At 48.5% G+C, this 22720-nt stretch overlaps 1 protein-coding gene across 1 annotated transcript in view; it reads right to left on the reverse strand.

Annotated features, from left to right (window-relative positions):
- LOC310753894 (tigger transposable element-derived protein 1-like) overlaps nt 1-22720 on the reverse strand; it is a 657443-nt gene that overhangs the window by 230381 nt on the left and 404342 nt on the right. The window lies entirely within an intron of this gene.

A 22720-nucleotide genomic window follows, 5' to 3' on the forward strand; every position in this document is an offset into this window, starting at 1 on the left:
CAGACCAAAAAGATTCAAGGAATCTCCAAGAGAAAAACAAAGAGGGAACTGAGGAAGGTTCAGGAAGAGACCCTGGATGCAATCGCTGTCCTTGAGATGAAGCAAAAGGAGATGACGTTACACTTCTGAGGAGTTAAAGAGAACCAGGAGGAAGAAATTTCAACAAAACTATTGAAAGAACTGGCGGATTGGCTAGGGGTCGAGGAGGATGCATTATCTTTGGACATTGAAAAAATATTTAGGATTAAGGTGAACAAGTCAAGAAACAAAAAGGGACCGGGAGATTGTTTAGTATTTCTGAACTCGAGGCTAGAATAGAACTGATCCCTTGTGTATAGAGGGCAAAGTAATTGAGATTATGAAGGAGATCCCAACCAGGTTGTTGAAGAGGAGAGATAATTACAGATTCTTAACGGCAGCGCTGAAGAAGAATAAAATTCTGTTTAGGTGGGAATTTCCCGAAGGACTTACCTTTACATATAAAGAACCCTTAGATCGGTGGAGGAGACCAGAATTTTTTGGAGGAAGTACTGGGAGGAGCTGGGAGGAGAAAGGCTCCAAGAGCGAGAAGAAACAAGATAAAGAAAGAATTATTATAATGACTTCTACCTTTCGGGCCCTTAGATATATTTTTTTCTTTACCAACTACTCCTGATTTTAAAGTAGTTCATATAAATTTAATAAAACTGTATGGCCTTTAAGTGTATTTCCTGGGATATTAATGGTTTGAACAGTAAACTGAAAAGGAATAAAGTAAAATGTACCTTAAAGAAAGGAAAATGGGATATAACACTGGGCAACAATTTTTTACTTTTTGAATGTTGTCTAGATTTCTACAACTGATTTAGGGTATTTTTGCACTGCTGAATCAGGAAATGGCATCCGTTTCTCTCCATCAGGTCAGGTTTTTGTGTTATGTTGATTTGAAAAAAAATCAGATCTTGTGACAAAATCGATTACATTTTTGTGGCATTATCAGCTGATTTTTGTCAACACATATCATCCTAAATATGGTTTTAAGAGAAAAAAATGTTTTTCCAACAACATATATTGATTACCTGATAGAAACATTGATTACTGTAAACTGAATGGTGGGCATTGATAAAGGTAAGAACATGTAAATTGCATGTTGCTTCACCATTTTTCAAACTTCAGGGCTTGAACTTCCATTTCTTGGAACTCCTGGAATGCTCAGCGGCAGGGAGTTCTCTCTTCAGAGTCCAACAGTAGTCAGCCATCATGACTGCGTCCCAGCGACCCTGAGACCTGGTCTCCATCTCTTTCATGTCCTGATGGAATCTCTCCTCCTGCTCGTCACTCATTGAACCCAGGTTCTCAGGAAACCAGTCCAGATGTGAAAATAGGTAGTGCATCTTGACGCTCATGTTGCAGCCCAGGTTTCTGAAAGCAGTCAGCATGTTGTTGACAAGTTCTGCGTAGTTTCTGGCCTTATTGTTGCCAAGAAAGTTCTTCACTACCAGAACAAATGCCTTCCATGCTTCCAGTTCCACTTCGTTCATTGAGTTTCCGAACTCTGGATCTCTGATGAGCTGACGGATCTGAGGACCGTCAAAGATGTCAACTTTCAACTTCTCCATGGTCAATCCTGGAAAAGCCTGGCACAAGTAAGTGAAGCAGTCACCATCCTTGTCCAGAGCCTTGGTGAACTGCTTGATTAAGCTGAGCTTGATGTGCAGCGGTGGGAAGAGTATTCTGTCTCTGTCCACCAGAGGGTCGTTGATGACGTTCCTTTTTCTGCAAGGCACCAATTCCTCCCACACAGGCCAGTCCTTCTTCGTGTAATGTTGAGCACGTTCCCTACTATCCCATATACACAGAAAACATGGTGTCAGGGCTGCCCAAGGTCCCAGCTCACAAAGGACCAACGCTGCTTCTTTGTTAAGTACAAAAGTCTTTATTGAAGTTCAGTTTCACTTCCAGAGCCGCAGCGCGCAGCTCTACGTCTCAACTGTTAGACTGCTGATGCTCCGTCTGAGTCTCCTCCCCCCTGACACCAATTTAAGATTCTAGCCTTACTCCACCTCTTCCTTAGTTCCTTCCGTCTCTGATTCCGCCTGGCCGTTGGGGTCTCGCCCTTTCTAGCCTCTTCTGACGCTGAGTCCCCTGAGCCTTCCCCCTCCCTCCGGCGGGCTTTAGGAACTGGTTCCCCATCCGGGTCTCCTGCTGTTCCCCGCGCCTGTACATTTGAACTTGGCGCGCGCGCCCAGCCGGTAACTTTCCTCCTGACCGTTTCACTGCTGCTGCTGTCACTGCTTCCCCCTCTGGGGGGGCTAGCTGCAACTGACCTCCCCTCCGTTGGAGGCGTGATCAGCCCTGACTCACTCTCTCTCCCCGCTGGAGGAGACGCTGGCCCTGACACATGTGACTCTTCCCCCCCACTACACTCTGGTGGGGAAACTGGTCCCAATCCCCCACTGCTCCTTTGGGGTTCCCCTCTGTCTCCTTGTTTCTGGTGCGTCCCCCCTGGGACCCCCCTTGCCCTTACCATAGGCGCCCCCTTCTGGGAATCTTCTGATTCGCTGGAGAAGCTCATGGAATCTCTCGGGCCACTGTCATACTCCCCTACGCTGCCCTCGGATTCTTCCCCTTCGCTCTCCATTTCCTCTCCCCCCAGTGCTCCTGCTCCTGAGTCCCTGACATCCATCCCCCCCTCGAAGCCCCCCCTTCCCCCCTCCCCCTCTTCGGGTGTGGGTTCCGGGTAATCCAGTGCTGTGGGTGTGAGTGCGGGATACCATTCTTCCCCCCCGGTGCGCAGCCGGTCCGCGGGATCCTGCCAGACCGCAATGGGCTCGTCGACGTCGATTTCTTCAGCTTCCATCTCTCTGCTGTTGTGCTCGAATCCAGGATCCTCCCCCAACACATCCATGTCCTCCCCTCCCCCGGGTACCTCTGGTGAGACTGCGTGTAAAGGTCCCCGCAGCAGCTCCCTGCGCCACCCCACCTCCGGTTGAGTGTCCCACCAATAGGAGCGGTCTGTGGCAAACCCCGAGAGTGACCCCTCCGGGGAGCTTGTGTCCGGCGTCGTCCCTTCAGCTGACGAAAAACCCTGGAACGTACTGGCTGAAAGTGTGGATGTGAAAAGCCAGTCGTCGAAATACTCTGCCGGCATAGGTCTGTGTGGGAAGAGTGCATGGAACTCGTCTTTGAGGTAGTTCTCCTCCACGGCATAGCACGGTACCCATCTGTTGGCGCTGGCTGGGGTACCTTCCCTGGCGAGGAGATATTCCACCCCCTCTTCCCCCCACCTCGAGTCCAAAATCTCCGTGACCTCGTTGAGTGGCGTCACCCTTCGTGACCCCTCCCTCGGTGGAGATTTGTTAAGTGGGTCTGGCGCATTCCCTGGCGCCTGAAACCTGTGGGGTGCCCTGTAGGGTGTGAGCACTGACCTATGAAAGACTGGGTGCATTCTCGAGCCCTCCGGGAGTGTCAACCGGAAGGCCACTGGGTTGACTTGTGCCGCGACCTGGTAAGGCCCCAGCTGCTTGTCTTTGAGCTTCCTCTTAGCTAACGTCCTGGCCGGCACTGCATGGGCCGCTAACCAGACCCAGTCCCCCACCTGAATGTCTTCCCCAACTCTCCTGTGCTTGTCTGCCTGCATTTTGTAGGCGTGTTTCGCCAGTTCCAAGTGCCTGCGGAGCTGCTCGTGGACCTCCTGTAACTCTGCTGCTAAGTGCTCTGCTCCCCGTGGCTCCCCCACCCCCTCAGGCTCTAACCCCGGGAAGGTTCTGGGATGCCGCCCATTATTGGCGAAGAACGGTGTCACCCCTGTAGACGCGTGCTTCGTGTTGTTGTAGGCAAACTCGTTCAGCGGTAGGTAGTCCACCCAGGTCGAGGGTTGTTGATTAGCATAGCATCGCAGGTACTGCTGCATGATGGCGTTGACCCTCTCCGCCTGTCCGTTGGTCTGCGGATGTTGTGCCGACGCTAAGTTGATCTTGACGTTCAGGATGCCCAGCAGCTTCTGCCAGAAGCTCGAGATGAATTGGCGACCCCGGTCGGACAGGATGGACCGCGGCAAGCCGTGCGCCTTGAACACGTGGTCTATGAACAGCTTGGCGGTCTGTTCCGCTGTGGCCACCTTCGCGCAAGGAATGAAGTGCGCCATCTTGGTGAACATGTCTACGACCACGAGTACGGCTGTTTTGCCTCGCGAGCTGGGCAGATCTGTGACAAAGTCCAGGGCCACTCTCTCCCACGGTTCGAATGGCGTCTGTAGGGGTTCCAGCAGACCCGCCGGCTTCCTGTGTACTGGCTTGGCCCTTTGGCAGGTGTCACACCTGGAGACGTAGTCCGCGACTTCACCCCTCATCTTGGGCCACCAAAAGTCTCGGGTTATCAATTCCGCCGTCTTGTCCTTGCCAAAGTGCCCAGCGCTGGGTGCGTCGTGTAACTGCTGCAGGACTTTCGCGCGGAGGTCGTCTCCGGGTACGTAGAGAGCCCCTTTGCGTATGAGCAGTCCGTCTCGTATCTGGAACTCGTCGTCCTTCGCTGTGCCTCTTCGCACCTCCTCCATTTTGGACTGTGCAAACGAATCCGTCTGCAGCGCTCGACGCACCGCGTCCAGGTCCACTGCGGCTGAAGTGCACGCCCACGCTTTTGGTGCGAAAATGTGTTTGGCCGCCACCGGTGCCGCTTCCTCGAGATACTGCGGCTTCCTGGATAGTGCATCCGCCATGACGTTGGTGTCACCCGGGATGTATTCTATCCGGAAATCGAAATCCGCAAAGAACTCCGCCCAGCGGATGTGTCTCTGGTTCAGGAACCGCGCGGTGCGCCAGTACTCCAGGTTCTTATGGTCCGTGCGGACCTGCACTGTGTGTCTGGCTCCGACTAGGAAGTGCCTCCATGCCCTGAAGGCTGCATGAATGGCCAGCAACTCCCTGTCCCAGATGGTGTAGTTCTGTTCCGACTTGCTGAGTTTCCTGGAGTAGAACGCGCACGGCCTCCAGTTCCCTTGCGGATCTTGCTGCAACAGGACCGCCCCCACCGCTCTGTCCGAGGCGTCCGTCTCAACCCTCATTGGCTTGCTGGGGTTCACGTGTAGCAGCTGTTCTTCGGACGCGAAGAGACGCTTGAGTCTCCGAAAGGACTGCTCCACCTGGTCCGTCCAGGTGAACTTCTTCTTCTTGGAGCTGAGGGTGTCCGTGATGGCCGCCGTCTCCTTCGCGAACCCCTTGATGAACTTGCGATAAAAGTTGGCGAAGCCGACGAACTTCTGGACCTCCTTCCGATTGCGCGGGCTCTTCCAGTCCAACACCGCGCGGACCTTGGTGCTGTCCATGGCGAGTCCCTTGTCGGACAGCTTGTAGCCCAGGAAATCCACCTCCGTCATGTCGAACTGGCACTTCTCTAGTTTGGTGTAAAGTCTGTGCTCCCGTAGCCTCTGCAGGACCTCCTTGACGTCCCCCTCGTGAGCCTCCTGCGATTCCGAGAAGATAAGGATGTCGTCTAGGAAGCAGACGCACTTCTTGTAGAGGAGTCCCGCTAACACGTGATGCATGAAAGCTTGGAATGTATGGGAGCCATTTTGTAGACCAAACGGCATTATGCGATATTCATAGGTGCCTAAAGGTGTAAAAATGGCCGTCTTCCACTCATCGCCCTCCCGCATGCGTATAAGGTTGTACGCCCCTCGTAGATCCAACTTGGTGAAGAGTTGTCCCTTCCTCACCGTCGCGAGCAGGTCGTCGATCTTGGGCATGGGGAATGCTGTGGGCTTCGTCCTGGAATTGATGGTCCTATAATCAACTACAAGCCTGCGTTGGGGCGTGTCTTTCTTCTTCACGAAAAACACGGGACTGCCCCCCACTGCTTTGGATTCTTGGATGAATCCCCGCTTCAAGTTGTGATCTATGAACTCCCTGAGTTCTTGCAGTTCGTCCTCAGACATGGAATACAGTTTCCCAGTCGGCAGCGTCGCCCCCGGCAGGAGGTCACTCTTGCAGTCGTAGGGCCTGTGGGGCGGCAGCTTATCCGCTTCCCTCTTGCAGAAGACCTCCAAAAACTCCTTGTACTTGTTGGGTACCGCTTGCACCATGCCTAGGTGTAGCTGCGGTTCATCCTCTTGCCCCTCCTCTTCCTGGCCAGTCCGGATGCAGTGTTCTGCGCAGTAGGAAGAGCAGAAGGTTAATTGCCGCTGGTACCATGCTAATGCCGGGCTGTGCCTATCCAGCCAACTCATGCCCAACACTATGGGCGTGTCCGACAGGTGGGTGACGTTGAAGCTGATGACTTTGCGGTGGTTTCCAATTTGCATCACCATAGGCGGTGTTTGCTGTACCACCTCTCCTCCCAGTATCTTCCTGCCGTCGACCGTGACCACGTTTAGGGGCATCGCGGCTGGCAGGAGTGCTATGCGATGTTGCTTGATGAAGTCCACTCCTACAAAGTCTGCGTTGCTCCCAGAGTCGATGGTGATTGGGACTTCCAGGGTGAGCCCATTGGGCAGCTGGAGTGATGCGGTGAGTTGCACCACTGGTTTGGGTGGGAGGGGATCTGTGGGCTGTAAAATCTCTGGGGACTGCTTCACTGACTTGCCTGGCTGGGCCCCAGTGGCTCTGTTTCCAACCAGGCTTCCTCTTCCCCCTGCAGTTGTTCTTGCTGCTGAAATGCTCCCTTTACTGTTGCTGAGGCTGCAGTGTGCTTCCGGATCCTCTGGGGACACTCTTTTGCCATGTGCTGTGCACTGTCGCAGATGTAACACTTCCTGCTCCCTCTAGGAGCCTTCGCCTTGACTGCTCCTGGTGCTTGGGCTCTGTTTGCTGTCTGAGCCCTAGCACCACCTATCTCCATCGGCTCTTCTCCCCTCCCCAGTGGAGGCGTGGATAGCGCGCGCCCTGTCTCTTTGGGTAGGAAGGGAGTTGTTCTGGCTGGAGTGTTCGCCCTGCGCCCCTCCTCTCTGCTCCAAGGGCGGTCTTCCAGGCGCACTCCTATCGCTAGTGCTCTTTGCACGACCTCTGCGGTGCTTTTAGGTCTTTCTCCTCTTGCCAGCTCATCTTTCACGGCCCCATTCAGTCCCTCCCAGAACAGATCCCTGACGGCAATGGAGTCTTTCTCCCACCCGAGCACGTTCAATAAAGCAAAAAAGTGTGAGTGATATTGCCTCACCGTGGCTTTCCCTTGCTGCAGCCCATGCATTTCCCTCCGCGCCACATCCACATCTACCGTTGATTTAAAACAAGCGTCCATAGCTTTGATAAATGCGTCAGCATCTCGGAGGGCTGGATCATTTTCGCTCCACAAATTCCGCAGCCACTCTTTAGCTTCCCCATGCAGATGAGTAATTATGAATCCCACTTTCTCTTCCTCATCTCTAAAGTCGTTCCGAAGCAAATTGAGTGCATAAACTATGTCGGCTCTGAAGTTAGGGTACTGCTGCAGGTTCCCGTCGAAGTGGGCTACTATGCTGCCCCCCCTCTTCCCGAGGCCAACTCCCTCCGGCTTGGGTCCTGAACGCCCCTCTTTGTCCCAACGTTCCCACCTGGTTTGTAGATCCCGGCAGAGCGCTACTGCTTCATCTTCTCTTTTCCTGGATGCCTCTACTTCTGCATACAGCCGCGTGACTGCGCTTTGCAGTTCTTTCACCTGTTCCTCTGTAGTCATCTTTGCTAATCTTCGTGAGCTCGCAAAACACCAAGTCTTGCCCCTCGCTGCACCAACTCACGCTGCGAGGGTTAATTCAGTGGAGACGGAGCATACTGTCAGGGCTGCCCAAGGTCCCAGCTCGCAAAGGACCAACGCTGCTTCTTTGTTAAGTACAAAAGTCTTTATTGAAGTTCAGTTTCACTTCCAGAGCCGCAGCGCGCAGCTCTACGTCTCAACTGTTAGACCGCTGATGCTCCGTCTGAGTCTCCTCCCCCCTGACACCAATTTAAGATTCTAGCCTTACCCCACCTCTTCCTTAGTTCCTTCCATCTCTGATTCCGCCTGGCCGTTGGGGTCTCGCCCTTTCTAGCCTCTTCTGACGCTGAGTCCCCTGAGCCTTCCCCCTCCCTCCGGCGGGCTTTAGGAGCTGGTTCCCCATCCGGGACTCCTGCTGTTCCCCGCACCTGTACATTTGAACTTGGCGCACGCGCCCAGCCGGTAACTTTCCTCCTGACCGTTTCACTGCTGCTGCTGTCACTGCTTCCCCCTCTGGGGGGGCTAGCTGCAACTGACCTCCCCTCCGTTGGAGGCGTGATCAGCCCTGACTCACTCTCTCTCCCCGCTGGAGGAGACGCTGGCCCTGACACATGTGACTCTTCCCCCCCACTACGCTCTGGTGGGGAAACTGGTCCCAATCCCCCACTGCTCCTTTGGGGTTCCCCTCTGTCTCCTTGTTTCTGGTGCGTCCCCCCTGGGACCCCCCTTGCCCTGACCATAGGCGCCCCCTTCTGGGAATCTTCTGATTCGCTGGAGAAGCTCATGGAATCTCTCGGGCCACTGTCATACTCCCCTACGCTGCCCTCGGATTCTTCCCCTTCGCTCTCCATTTCCTCTCCCCCCAGTGCTCCTGCTCCTGAGTCCCTGACACATGGGTACTTGATGAAGCCAGACTGTTGTCCCAACAAAAAGTTCACATCTTCAGGTCAACACAAATAAACCACTTATGCTGATCATAACCAATTTTCTCCAGCACATACTTCACCGCTTCATAGTTCTCCTTCAGTGTAGTCGAGTGAGCCAGGGGTATACAGGCAAACTGGTTGCCGTTGTGTAGCAGAACACATTTCAGTGATCGCTTGCTGCTGTCAATGAACAGTCTCCAATCTTTGGGTTCGTACTGTGGCACTCCAAGCTTGAGCAGAAGCTGCGCAATATCTGCACAGTATACCAAGTCCTTCTCTTCTGAGAAAAAACGGAGGTACTCTTGATGCCTGTTGCGGAAGAAGCTGATGCGAGCACTGTCAGAGAGGAGGTTTTTTTTCCTTCAATCTGGATGCCAACAGTTCGGCAGAGTCCTTTGACAAGCTGAGGTCGCGAACTAGATCATTCAACTCCTTTTGGGAAAATGGATGTGGAGCATCATCTTCAAGAACCACTTCTTCTTCTTCATGTCCTTCAACACTGGAGGCATCTTCGTCACTAATGTCAGGAAGTTCTCCGAAGATAGGCACTGGAATTTCATCACAATGAGCTACAGGACGACGTGCTGATTGAAGATCAGGATACTTGAGGCTGCTCCGGTTCTTTCTGTTGATCCCAGATCACATCAACAGCACAGAAGTAGCAGTCAGTGACATGGTTTATATTACCTATTTTTCCGAAGATAAAAAATCGGGAGGGAGAATAGACGCAATTTGGGCCTCGAAAAAATTGACACTGAGCTTGGTAAAAGCAGAGATTCTGAATAAATCTCTCTCAGACCATAATCCAGTTACTATACACATAAAATTTAAAAAACATACAAGAGGGAGGTGGAGGATGAATGATGAGGTATGGAGATATGAGCAAAAGGTGAATAAAATGAGGGAACTGTTGAAGGATTTTTTTGAAATTAATGAGAGACATGGGACAGACAGGAAAATCATTTGGGATACCAGTAAAGCCTATATGAGAGGAATTGGAATACAACAAATGGCAAGTATAAGGAAGGATAAAACAAATGATACTATGGAAATAAATAAACAGATAAGGGAGAATGAAAAAGAACTGTTGAAAAATCCAAAACAAGAAAGTATAATCCAAAATATTAAAATTCTACAATCCCAATTAAATAATTTAATAAACAAAGAGGTGGAAAATAAGATTAAATGGACAAAACAAAGGTATTTTGAATCAGCAAATAAACCCGATAGAATGTTGTCTTGGTTAACAAAGGAGAAACAAGCGGATAGGGTTATAAATAAGATTATTGAACAAGGAAAAGAAATTACAGACCCGGACCAAATAAAAATGATGTTTAGGAATTTTTATAAAAAATTATACGAGTTGGAAGATAAAGATGAAAATAAAATTAAAGAGTATGTAAGAGAAAACAAAATCCCTGAAACTGATGGCAAGGAATTTAGTAATTTAAACTCATGCATAAGCTCAGAAGAAATAAGAGAGGTGATAAGGAAAATGGAAACTGGGAAATCACCAGGTCCAGACGGAATACCGATTATATATTACAATAAATTAGAAGAAGTAATAATCCCTAGACTTAAAAAGATCATGAATGAGATAATGGAAGAAGGGAAAATTCCTGACTCTTGGCACGAAGCGTTGATAACCTTATTACCAAAACAAGGAATGGACCCAAATATTATAAAGAACTACAAGCCAATTTCACTATTGAATATTGCTTACAAAATCTTCGCAGGTGTATTAGCAAATAGATTGAAAAAATGCTTGAACAGAATAATAGGCAAGGATCAGAATGGCTTCTTACTGGGGAGACAGATAAAAAATAATACAAGAATAGTGATTGATCTTCTAGAATATATTGATATGAAACCTAGTAAGAAGGTGGCAATGTTACTGGTAGACGCAGAGAAAGCCTTCGACAGTGTGGCCTGGAATTTTCTGGTCCACACTGTGGAAAGTTTGAAACTTGGGAACAAAATTTTTAATGGTATTAAAGCGATATATGAAAACCAGAAAGCTAAGTTAATAATTAACAATGAAATAACTGAAGAATTCCAAATTGAAAGAGGCACCAGACAAGGATGTCCTCTATCCCCACTTTTGTTTATTATGACGCTGGAAACACTCCTAATAGCGATAAGAAAGGACCCAAAAATCAAGGGGATTAGTCTAGGTAATAGACAATATAAATACCACACTGGACTTGTACATTGACTGCTTCCGCCACAGAATCCAAACAGATGTGACCAGAAAACACCATCGCTTACAACAAAATCTAAACCATGCTGAAAGGAGAGCCATAGATAATCTCAGAAACAACCCAGACATTATAATTAAAGAAGCAGACAAAGGTGGAGCTGTCGTCATCATGAACAAAACTGACTACATTCAGGAGGCTCACAGACAACTTTCCAATACCGCCTTTTACATAAAATTGGACTCAGACCCCACACAAAAATACAAAAAAGAACTGAACAAGATTGTTAAGGAGCTACCCCCACACATCCAAGAACAGATCCTCACCAACACACCAACAGAACCTCGACCAGGAACTTTCTATCTTCTACCTAAAATACACAAACCAGGAAATCCAGGACGCCCCATCATTTCAGGTATTGGCACTATTACAGTGGGTGTCTCCGGCTATATGGACTCTGTTCTGAAACCATATGCCATCAGTGCTCCCAGCTATGTACGTGACACCACAGATTTTCTGAGGAAAATACAATCTTTAAATAATCTTCCCAACAACACTATACTAGCTACTATGGATGTGGAATCTCTGTATACCAACATCCCACACAACGATGGTTTACAAGCTATAAGGAACACCATTTCAGATAAAACCACAGCGGACTTTGCCACCAAACTCTGCCAATTTGTCCTTACCCACAACAACTTCAAATTCGGTGATGACCTGTTCCTTCAGATCAGCGGCACAGCAATGGGCACCCGCATGGCCCCACAGTATGCCAACATCTTCATGGCAGATTTAGAACGTTTCCTAAACTCCTACCCACTCAAACCTCTCTTGTACCTGCGATACATTGACGATATTTTTATCATCTGGACACATGGTCAACAGACCCTGGACACCTTCCACCAGAAATTCAATGATTTTCACCCCACAATCAACCTAACATTGAATCAATCTATGCAAGAAATACATTTTTTGGACACTACTATAAAAATACAGGATGGACGCATAGACACCACCTTATACCATAAACCAACTGACCGACAAACATATCTACATGCCTCTAGCTACCATCCCAAACATACCAAACAGTCCATTGTATATAGCCAGGCACTACGTTACAGCCGTATCTGTTCCAATTCTACAGACAGAGACTCTCACCTAAGAGATCTACAGCAAACCTTTTTAGAACTAAAATACCCAGCAGATGAAGTTAGACAACAGATCAACAGAGCCAGACAGATACCCAGAGAGAACCTGCTGCAAGACAGACCCAAAAAAGAAAATAACAGAACACCTCTAGTCATCACATACAGCTCCCAAGTTAAAACAGTACAACGCATCATCAGAGATTTACAACCTCTCCTGGACAATGACAGTTCTCTTTCTCAAGCTCTGGGAGGAAGACCTTTCATTGCCTACAGACAGCCACCCAATCTTAAACAACTCCTAACCCACAATAATACTACAACCAGACGTAACACGGACACTGGCACCAGAGCCTGCAATAAACCCAGATGCCAACTTTGCTGCCACATACACCCGGACAACACCATTACTGGCCCCAACAACATCACACATACCATCTCGGGACTATTTAATTGCTCATCGTCTAACATTGTATATGCCATCAAATGCCAACAGTGTCCCTCAGCTCTCTATATTGGACAAACAGGCCAAACCTTACGCCAAAGAATAAACGGACATAAATCGGACATCAAGAATCACAAGACAGAGAAACCAGTAGGAGAACACTTCAATCTCCCAGGACATTCTATACAAGATCTCAAAGTAGCTGTATTACTACAAAGGAATTTCAGAAATAGACTGGAAAGAGAAGCTGCTGAATTGCAACTCATTACCAAACTTAAAACCATGGAGAGACCTGGTCTGAACAAAGACATTGGATTCTTATCTCATTATACATGACAAAGCCATTTTTCACCTTCTCACCCCTTGCTTTTTCCTGTAAGACCTATTGCAGTCGTTAAGAGTCGTCAACAGGCTCATCACAGCTATCTGCCAATCACCCATTCCCACCACCCTTCTGAGTAATACCCCTCCCCACCTTCTCACTATATAGAAGGATCTGGCAACTTCTGTTTCAGTGTATCTGAAGAAGTGTGCATGCACACGAAAGCTCATACCAAGAACTAACTTAGTTGGTCTTTAAGGTGCTACTGGAAGGAAAAAAAATTTTTTTGTTTAGACAATATAAAGTTAAAGCATTTGTGGACGATGTAATTATTACTACGGAAAACCCAGAAGAAAGTGTACAAGAAGCCCTAAAGAAATTGTTTGAGTATGGAGGAGTATCAGGCTTTAAGTTAAATAAAGAAAAATCTAAATTATTAATGAAAAATATGGGGGTAAAGGAACAGGAAGAATTGGAAAGAGTAACAGGCCTTAAAATCACCACGAAATTTAAGTATTTGGGGATCTGGCTCACAAATAAAATTACCAATTTGTACAAGGATAACTATGTGAAGAAGTGGATGGAAATAAAAGGATATCTAAATAAATGGAATAAATTGCACTTGTCTTTATGGGGACGCGGGTGGCGCTGTGGGTTAAACCACAGAGCCTAGGGCTTGCCGAGCAGAAGGTCGCGGTTCGAATCCTCGCAACGGGGTGAGCTCCCGTTGCTCGGTCCCAGCTCCTGCCAACCTAGCAGTTCGAAAGCACACCAGCGCAAGTAGATAAATAGGTACCGCTCCGGCAGGAAGGTAAATGGTGTTTCCGTGCGCTGCTCTAGTTCGCCAGAAGCGGCTTAGTCATGCTGGCCACATGACCTGGAAGCTGTACGCCGGGTCCCTCGGCCAGTAAAGCGAGATGAGCGCCGTAACCCCAGAGTCAGCCACGACTGGACCTAATGGTCAGGGGTACATTTACCTTTACTTTATCCTTGATAAAAATGTCAATTCTACCAAAAATGCTCTTCCTTTTCCGGACGATCCCAATAATTATTGGGATAAAATGTTTTAAAGGTTGGCAAAGGGATCTTTCTAATTTTATCTGGCAAGGTAAGAAGCCAAAAGTAAGGTTCAAAGTACTGATGGAGCCTAGAGAAAGGGGTGGGTTCGCAGTCCCAAACCTCAAGCTGTATTTTGAGGCTGCGTGCATGACATGGCTGAAAGACTGGATGTTACTAACAGATACTGAAATCTTAGACCTGGAGGGCTGGGACAAAGTTTTCGGGTGGCATGGCTACCTGGGTCACGATAAAATAAAAGCACATAGAGGATTCACTAATCATTTGGTGAGAAAGGCCCTATTTGAAGTTTGGGAAAGAAATAAAACAATAGTAACAGCCAAAACTCCCTGGTGGTTATCACCTATAGAGTTATCAGCCTTGCATAGAAACAATATGAAAGATAGCTGGCTAACATATAGGGAACTCATAGAAGAGATAAAAGATCGCCCGACAGTAAAGAAATTTGAAGAATTAAAAGAGAGGGGGGTGAATTGGTTAGAATATTTCCAATTAAAAACAATATTTGAGAAGGATAATAAGCTTAAGGGGTTTGATAAAAAAAATCTCGGTATGGGAGAAAGAAATCTTATATAACAACCAACAGGTTCTCTCAAAAATATATAAACTGTTACAAAATGAGAAAATAGAAAAGGAGGAAAAAGGAGACACTTAAAAAATGGGGGAAAGATCTGGGCCACCCAATTGAATATAATGAATGGGAAAGACTATGGATAAAAAATATAAATTTTACAGCATGTTACCTAATAAGAGAGAACTATATGAAAATGCATCACAGGTGGTACCTGGTACCAGAAAGGCTTGCAAAAATGAATAAAACATATAATAATAAGCGCTGGAGATGTAAGAAACAAAAAGGAACCTTCTACCATATGTGGTGGACATGCCCCGAATTTGGGGAAATTTGGAGCATGATCCACGAAGAAATAAAGAAAATATTAAGAATATCATATAGTAAAAGGCCAGAGGCATTCCTTTTAGGAATTTTATTTTTTTTAATGAAATATTTATTAGAGTTTTTCAAATTCAATACAAAAAAAAATCTAAAAGAACAAAAAATGCAAAAAAATAAAAAAGAAAAAATTTAAAATTTACAGTTTCATATTTTCATTACCATATTTCCCAGACTTCCCCACACCTCCCTTCTTGCATTTCAATTCAGGTTGTTTGTTCAACAAGTTCCTATCCCCAATTTTTAACCTTTTTATATTTAATTCATTTTTTTTAAACTTTTTTTAACTTATAAACATCAATATTTGTACCTCAATACACAAATCTTTTTCCTGAAGTCGACCCTAGTTCCATTCCACGAATTTCCCAATTTTCATATTAATAACCAAACAACAACAAAAAAAATAAGACAGATCATAATTATACACCCTTTGGATTCTCAAACCCCACCACCCCCTTTCCCGGTTTCGATCCCCAACAAATGTCCAGTCTTAATTTTCTGTCAGCCTGGAGATCTCACGTCCGAGGCTCTTAATTCTCTCTCAGTCCCTCTCTGCCGGTTTTTTTGATAGTCCTTAATATTAAACTCCAAATTTCGGAGGGGCTCTGTCTCAATAAGATCCAAATTTCTTCCAGCCAGGCCTCCATACTTAAAAGCAAGGTCCAAAAGTCCAATTGTCACCAAGACTCCAGCTTCCACTTTAATCAGATTTGTAGTCCATAGATCTTCCGGTCTCCACATAAAGGAATCTCTCCATTCTTCCTTCACCAATTTGAACCGGAATTTCATCATCCAGTACTTATTTTCCTTTGTAATCATCCTGTCAGGCCTTTGGTTTGATTTCTTGTTTCCCTTTTTGAGCATGATGTCAGGCCTCTGGCTCTTCTTTGTCATTTGCAAAGTTACAGCTCCTCCTTCCTTCTCCTCAGGAACAACATATATCTCTTTCTCCACACTTTCAGAATTCTCAAAGTCCTCTTTTTGTCCAGCTGCATGGGCTTCCTGAGTCAAGTCCTTATCAAGTTCCGTAATGTTATTTACTTTTAAATTCAAGGTTGTTACATTTGTAGACAAAACCTCAATTTGGCCTTGTAACTTTCCCAGGAGAACAAATATTCTGTCCAGCCCAGCCTGAATTTTCCCTTTTCCAGCCATTCTTGCAGTGTCCCAAATCCTCCTCTAGAGGGATTTAGTAACTTAGTATTCTTTCCAGTTAAGATCCAAAAGTCAGGTTAATTTGTATCAGTTCTTACTTATTTTCAACAAAATATAACCAGGTTGCAGCAACTGTATCCAGCAGAGACAGCAGAAACAAAGTTCTCTTTTTCCTTTTTGACAGCTAAATTTGACAGCTGTCAAACTTCTCTATGTCTCCTCAGCAGGCTCTCTCGCGAATCACTCCCGGGTCTGGGGGGGGGGGTGGAACTTCAACTCTCAAAATTAACTCTTATCCTCCAGCACAATTACTTATACTTGTATCGCCAAATCGTGAAATTGATATCTTTTATCGAAAAGACAAGTCTCTCGACTTTAGTTAACTAGTCCTTGCTTTAGATCTTTTACAAGGCAGGGAGGCGGACTTCCTGTTTGCACCTTCCCCGATCGTGCCAAATTCCAAAGAAATTTCCTTAAAAAGTCCAATTTCCGTACTACTCACGGGTTGTTACTTTTAGGGTCCAATTGTTCACAGGAAAAAGTCAGCGCCCTCCGACCATGGCTCGCGGCTTCACTCCCCAGGAGAAGCAGTCGACTCTCAGCACCGCGCCACTCACCCCGTCCCCCGTTCCAAAGCCTTTAAAAAGGCTTCTTCACGGGTCGGGGGGGGACGCAAATGGTGCCCGCCGAGTCACCAAGTTCACAGGCTTCCCCGCCTGTGATTTCTAAGGGTCCCCGCGTCACCGCAGCGGCAAGACCCCGCTCCTGAATAGCCGATTCCCTCCGGAGCTCGGAGGGAATCCGCCATTAGCCGTTCGCGCTAACCCGGAAGTCCTCCTTTTAGGAATTTTAAATGATGATATTCCAAAAGACAAAACTAAATTTTTCTTATACGCAACGTCTGCAGCAAGAATCCTGGTGGCTAAGTATTGGAAAGGGAATCATTTACCCACTAGGGGAGAGTGGTTATGTAAGCTTTCAGAATACTTAGAATTAGCCAAATTGACAGACATAATAAGACAAAAACCAAAAAGTGAAGTAAAAAAAGAATGGGAGTGCCTAAATGAATACCTCAAAAGTCAAGGTTCGAGGACAGAAATCTGGCTGAGTCTGGAATAACCTTGTGAAGTGAAAGGATAAGAAAGAGGGATTTATATTTAGATGTTAGGATAGAGATGATAAAGAAAACAGGAAAACAGGAAGACACAACGAGAGATAAAGGAGGTACTGTGGGATTGGTGGAAGTCAATGTTTTGTTGTTGTTGTTTTAGTGTTTATATTATTAACTTGTAAGATATGGATTTGTTTTTGCTGTTTTTTTAGTTGTCGCTTTTTTAGTTTTAGAATGTTGTTTTTTGTGTGCTGTGTATTGTTATTTTTCAATATTTTTCATGTTGTGTGGAAAATACTAATAAAATTTATTTAATTATTATTATTATTATTTTTAAAAAAGAAAATTGTTCATTGAATGTCTTTTCATTGATGAAAAGCAGGTTTTTGTTTCACAGGATTTTCAAGATTTCCTAAGTGAACAGGAGATTGAGCACAAAGTTGCTGTCTCAAGCTTCATGGAACAAGAGTGTATGTGTCAAGGTGAACACAGAGTTGCAACAAGGCATGAAAGCACAACTGCTAAGTGCAGGTTTGCCCAAGAGTTTTGGGCTGAGTCGCTGAACACTTTTTCTTACACATGGGTAAGGAAGGTTCCAGCAGGTATGGAAAGTTCTCCTCTTGAGAAACTGTTCCAGAGAAAACCTTCTGTCAAGCACTTAAGGGTTTTCGGGTCTCACATGTGGGTAGAAACAGCACAAGGTGCAAAAGGTGCACAGGCATTTTCATGGGTTATGAGAAAGGTCAATACAGAGTTTTATTGCCTGATTCTGACGCAGTGATTCTTACTAGGAATGTAGAATGCACTGCACGACAGGAGAGAGAGGTTCTCCGCAGTTTCCCCATCAATGCCAACACAGATGTAGATTCTGACATTGAGAGTGACACTGAAAGCACCACTGAGAGTTCTAGTACAGATGACACAGTCATTGAGAGAGGTACACAAGCAATGTCTAGGCCATTGTCTGAGGCTGAACTGGAATTGCCAGAGCCACTGTTTACTGTTGGTCGTGGTTCTCCCAAATGTTCTCCCAAGGAAGAACCTGCCAGCAAGGAGGTACTCTCGGGAGTTTGATAACACAGCTGTTGCATGTATATGTCACGGCTAAAAATTGGCCGCTGTTTCTTTAATGCTTAAAAAGCTGGGTCAGCATGAGTCAGTGGCCTGCAGTGACTCATGCAGCCTTTCACCGGGTTGTACTTGTATATATAGAGTGAGAAATGTTAGTATGGTGTTGGGTTGGTTGGTTAGTGAAAGCTGGTAGTGTTGATGTGTGTACAGTTGGTCAGTCGCTTTTGCAGAAAGACTTTTAAGAATAAAAGCAGAAAGTACTCTGCAAGGATACTTTTCTCGTGGACTCTTTTATGTCGACAAGGGTCCGAGGACCAGGCTGAGGCGACAAAGGGAGGTCAGAACCTTTTGGTTTTTTTTACAAACACTGACAGTATAGCTGTGGCTAGCAGCTCAAACCAGGTTTCAGACACTGAGGTCTTGAGTGAGGTACATGGTTTGTCCACAGCAGAGACAAAGCCACACCTGAAGGTTGCAAGGGTCAACACTGTTTCTTCAGACCAAGGTAGAGCAAAAGCTCTAGTCCCATGGAAGAAAGGTAACCAAACCAGAGGTTTGAACTGGTCAATCCAACTGCAGGTAGTTCCCAAAGTGGAACTGGTGTGATGGCCTGGGAATCCGATTCAGAGGCTGAACCGGAGGAACCCCAGCCTGCACAGGAGTCCCCGCCTCCAGGGCTGGCTGAGCTGGGGCAGGGCCTTTGATCTGAAGTGCCTGCACCTGTGCCGGATCCTCAGGAGCAGGCACCAGGTGATTCCACTCTGGCTCTGGAGGTGATTGAGGACACAGTGCCTACAGGTGCGCCTCTCCCAGCCCTGTCAGGGGAAGGTGAGTCTCCCCCTGGGTCCAGTAACCCTCCACCCTCTCCTGAGCTGCAGAGGCTCAGGGCAGAGAGGGGGAGGGAACTGGTTTCTCCCAGGAGGAGTGCTCGCCTTAAGGCCAGGAGAGGCGGGTCTCCTGGGGGCTGGGACCGCCCCTGGCCTCAGAGAAGATAAAGGCCAGTCAGCCATGTTGCGGGAGCAACGTCGTTGAATACCTGCTTCTGCCCGGACCCAGACCTGTCCTTCCAGAGTTCCCGTCCCCGCCCGGCTTCCTGCTTCGGACCCCGCCTCGCTCTTTGTGAACTGCTTCCAGACTCGTGACCCGAGACCAGACTTTGACCACACCAGCGGTAACCTTCCCCCCGGGACCAGCACAGTTTGCTCCCGCCACACCCGCACTCCCCCTTCGTTGGGGTGCGTTCGGGAAGAGCCAGAAGCCATGGCCGACCAAGCAGCTGCGCTGGTGGCATTGGCCCAGGAGAACCAGGCCTTGACTCACACCTTGCAGCAGCTCAGCGATGCGGTTACGGCACTTCAGCAGCGGTTGGACGCCCTACCGGCTCCTGGGGCCGACGCCCCAGCTCATGGCAAGTACCCAGTGGCCTTGCCAGAGAAATTTGATGGGGCCCCGGCCAGCTTTCCCATGTTCCTCGCCCAGGCCAAGTTGTATATTCAGGGGTGAGCCCGGAACTTCCCTGACGACCACACCAAGGTGCACTTTTTGATTAGTTTGTTAAAGGACCAGACGGCCAAGTGGGCGTTGCCGCTGCTCAGGCAAGACTCCCCCTTGCTGACAGACTATATGGGGTTTTGCAATCATTTGGAGGCCACGTTCGGCAACCCCCAGAAGGGGAGCCAAGCCAACCGGGCAATTAGGCGGTTGAAACAGGGCAAGTCCACTGTGGCTGCCTACACCACGGAATTTCGGCTGCTGGCACAGGACTTGACCTGGAATGACTCTGCTCTTCAGGACCAGTATCTCGAGGGGCTTTCGGATGAGATACTGGACCAGCTAGCCACGATGGAACGCCCCACCATGCTAGACGCCCTCATTCAACAGAGTCTACAGGTAGACGATCGGCTGGAGGACCGTCGTCAGGCCCGGGGCTGCCGGCACTTCCAGTTCTCGGCACCAGTTTCTACCAGCAGCTCCACGGCCACAGCCGAGTCATCGGAGGAGCCTTTGCAGCTCGGGGCAGTGCGGCCTTGCTTCTCCCCCGCGAAGAAGACGCAGCGTCGGGAGGGGAACCTATATCTCTACTGTGGCGGAAGCAGACACTACGCCCGGTCCTGTCCTGAGAAACGCCAGCCAAAGGGAAACCGCCAACCCCAGTAGCCGATGACCCTGGCTACCTGGGGTCCCAAACAGCGCAGAATGGGCCCGCACCAATGGAATTGCAACACCTTATGGTCCCGGTGCGTCTATACCCTCCTGGTTGGCCCTGGATTCTCACCCACGCCCTGGTAGATTCGGGGGCAACCCGCTCCTATATGGACACTGCCTTTGCTGCCCACCATCAGGTGCCACTTCAGGACAAGCCAGAACCGGTACAGGTGGAGGCAATTGACGGACGGCTCCTGCAATCGGGTGCTGTTACTCAGGAGACCCAGCCCTTGGTCCTGTTAAAGCAAGAAAAGGGGGGGCTACCCGTATGCTACCCTTATGCTATTCATATAATCAGTTATCAGTAATCAATATATTCACATATGCTCACATATAACAGGGCTTACAGTGATTTTTATAATCCATTTGAATCAAGAAAAAGCTTTTGCCTAAGCTAACTGCAAACTGCTTGGAAACCGCAAGTCCAGAGACCGACCTTTTACCTAGAAACATCCTTGCACCCTAGAGGAAAGGGGAAGCCATGAATCAGAAGGCGCTGGTACAAATCTCCCCCTCAAATCCAGGCTAAAATGGTCCACAAAACAGGAAGGGCCAAACCACAGAGAGGCTCCCTACATGAGCTCATGCATTGGGGATATAGCGCCAGGAGATCCCCTCCCTGAGTCTCATTTCCCTGTTCTGTCAGAACTAGGGAAAAGGTCAGACTGTACATCATTGTGCAGACAATGGAAAGCAGAAGTTGGGAGTAAACTCTGCGCAAGGCCAGGAGAATGGCAGATGCACGCTATTGATTATTTTTTGCTGGCGTTTGTGACTGTCTCATGATTGTCTCATGATCTGTGATTTGCTCAGGTATATAACCTCAGGACTTGTATGCTTCGGGGTCCCAGTCTCTTGGAAAAGATTCCAACTGGGTACTTTATTGCTCGGCAATAAAACCTCACCTTTTTCTCCAAATTGCTGTGTCTGTCTGATCCTTGTTCCACCCTAAGTGGGTACCACTATCTCACGTGCTTCACTGTGTCTCCAGCAGCACCGGGAGGTGCGAACTTTGGACATTGCCACCATGCCCCGGTCCCCCCTGGTGCTCGGGATGGACTGGCTGGAGACGCACAATGTCCAGATCGACTGGGTTAAACGGTCGGTGAGCTTCCCAGACCCATGTCCCCATGCTCGGTCCGAAATGCTAGCGACTGTGCCCACAGGGGAGGGTGCATCATTGCTCCCCGCTGAGTACAGGGACTACCAAGACGTGTTCGAGGAACAGGGGGCAGACCAGCTGCCGCCGCATCGGTCTTTTGACTGCGGAATAGACCTCCAGCCCAGAGCGCCCCTGCCGGTGAGTCGCTTATACTCTCAGAGCCAGAGCGCGAAGCTTTGCAGGACTTCCTGTGCAAGAACCTGGAGCGTGGTTTCATTCAGCCTTCTACCTCGCCCACCGCTGCGCCAGTGCTCTTTGTTAGGAAGAAATGTGGGGAGCTTCGCCTTTGCCATGATTACTGGGCCCTGAACAAAATTACCATCCCAGACCGGTACCCCTTGCCCCTTATTTCGGAGTTGCTGGAGCAGGTGCAAGGGGCGCAGGTGTTCACCCCCCCTTCGGGGGGCCTACAATTTAATTCGGATCCGAGCCAGGGATGAGTGGAAGACTGCATTCGGGACCCGGTATGGGCAGTTCGAATACCTGGTTATGCCCTTCGGATTGTGCAACGCGCCCGCGGTGTTCCAACGGTACATCAACCACGTGTTCCAGGACTTGCTAGACAAGTACATGGTGGTGTACTTGGATGACATTCTGGTGTTCTCCCGTGACCCGGCTCGCCACGAGGGTCATGTCCGGACCGTGCTGCAGCTCTTGCGGGAGCACCGCCTGTATGCGAAGCTCAGCAAGTGTGAGTTCCATCAGCGGTCAGTGGACTTCCTTGGTCACCGACTCTCTCCAGATGGGGGTGCAGATGGATCCTGGGAAGGTGGCAGTGGTTCGGGAATGGGCGGCACCTCGGAACCGCAAGGACCTACAGCTATTCCTGGGATTCGCCAACTATTACCGGACCTTCATTGCAGGCTATGCTCATCGCACCACCCCATTGACCTGGCTACTGCGCCCCAAGACGCCATTTTCCTGGGACAAGGAGGCAGAGGAGGCGTTTCAGGGGTTGAAAGCCTGTTTCCAGAGAGCGCCGATCTTGCAACATCCTGATCCCGCTCGACCCTTTGTGGTAGAGACTGACGCCTCCAGCACGGCTCTCGGTGCCGTCTTGTCTCAGCAGCACGGACCTGATGTGCCACTCTTACCCTGCGCCTTCTATTCCCGCCAGCTCCTTCTGGCGGAACGTAACTATACCGTGTGGGAGCGGGAACTACTGGCCATCAAGGTAGCCTTTGAGGTCTGGCGCCACCATCTTGAGGGGGCACGACACCCGGTGGAGGTGAGAACCGACCACTGGAACCTGGAGTACCTCCAGACCACCTGCAAGCTGAACCAAAGGCAGATCCGGTGGGCGTTGT

Source organism: Podarcis filfolensis (genome assembly GCF_964270895.1).
Source record: "Podarcis filfolensis genome assembly, chromosome: W".
Classification (NCBI taxonomy): Eukaryota; Metazoa; Chordata; class Lepidosauria; order Squamata; family Lacertidae; genus Podarcis; species Podarcis filfolensis.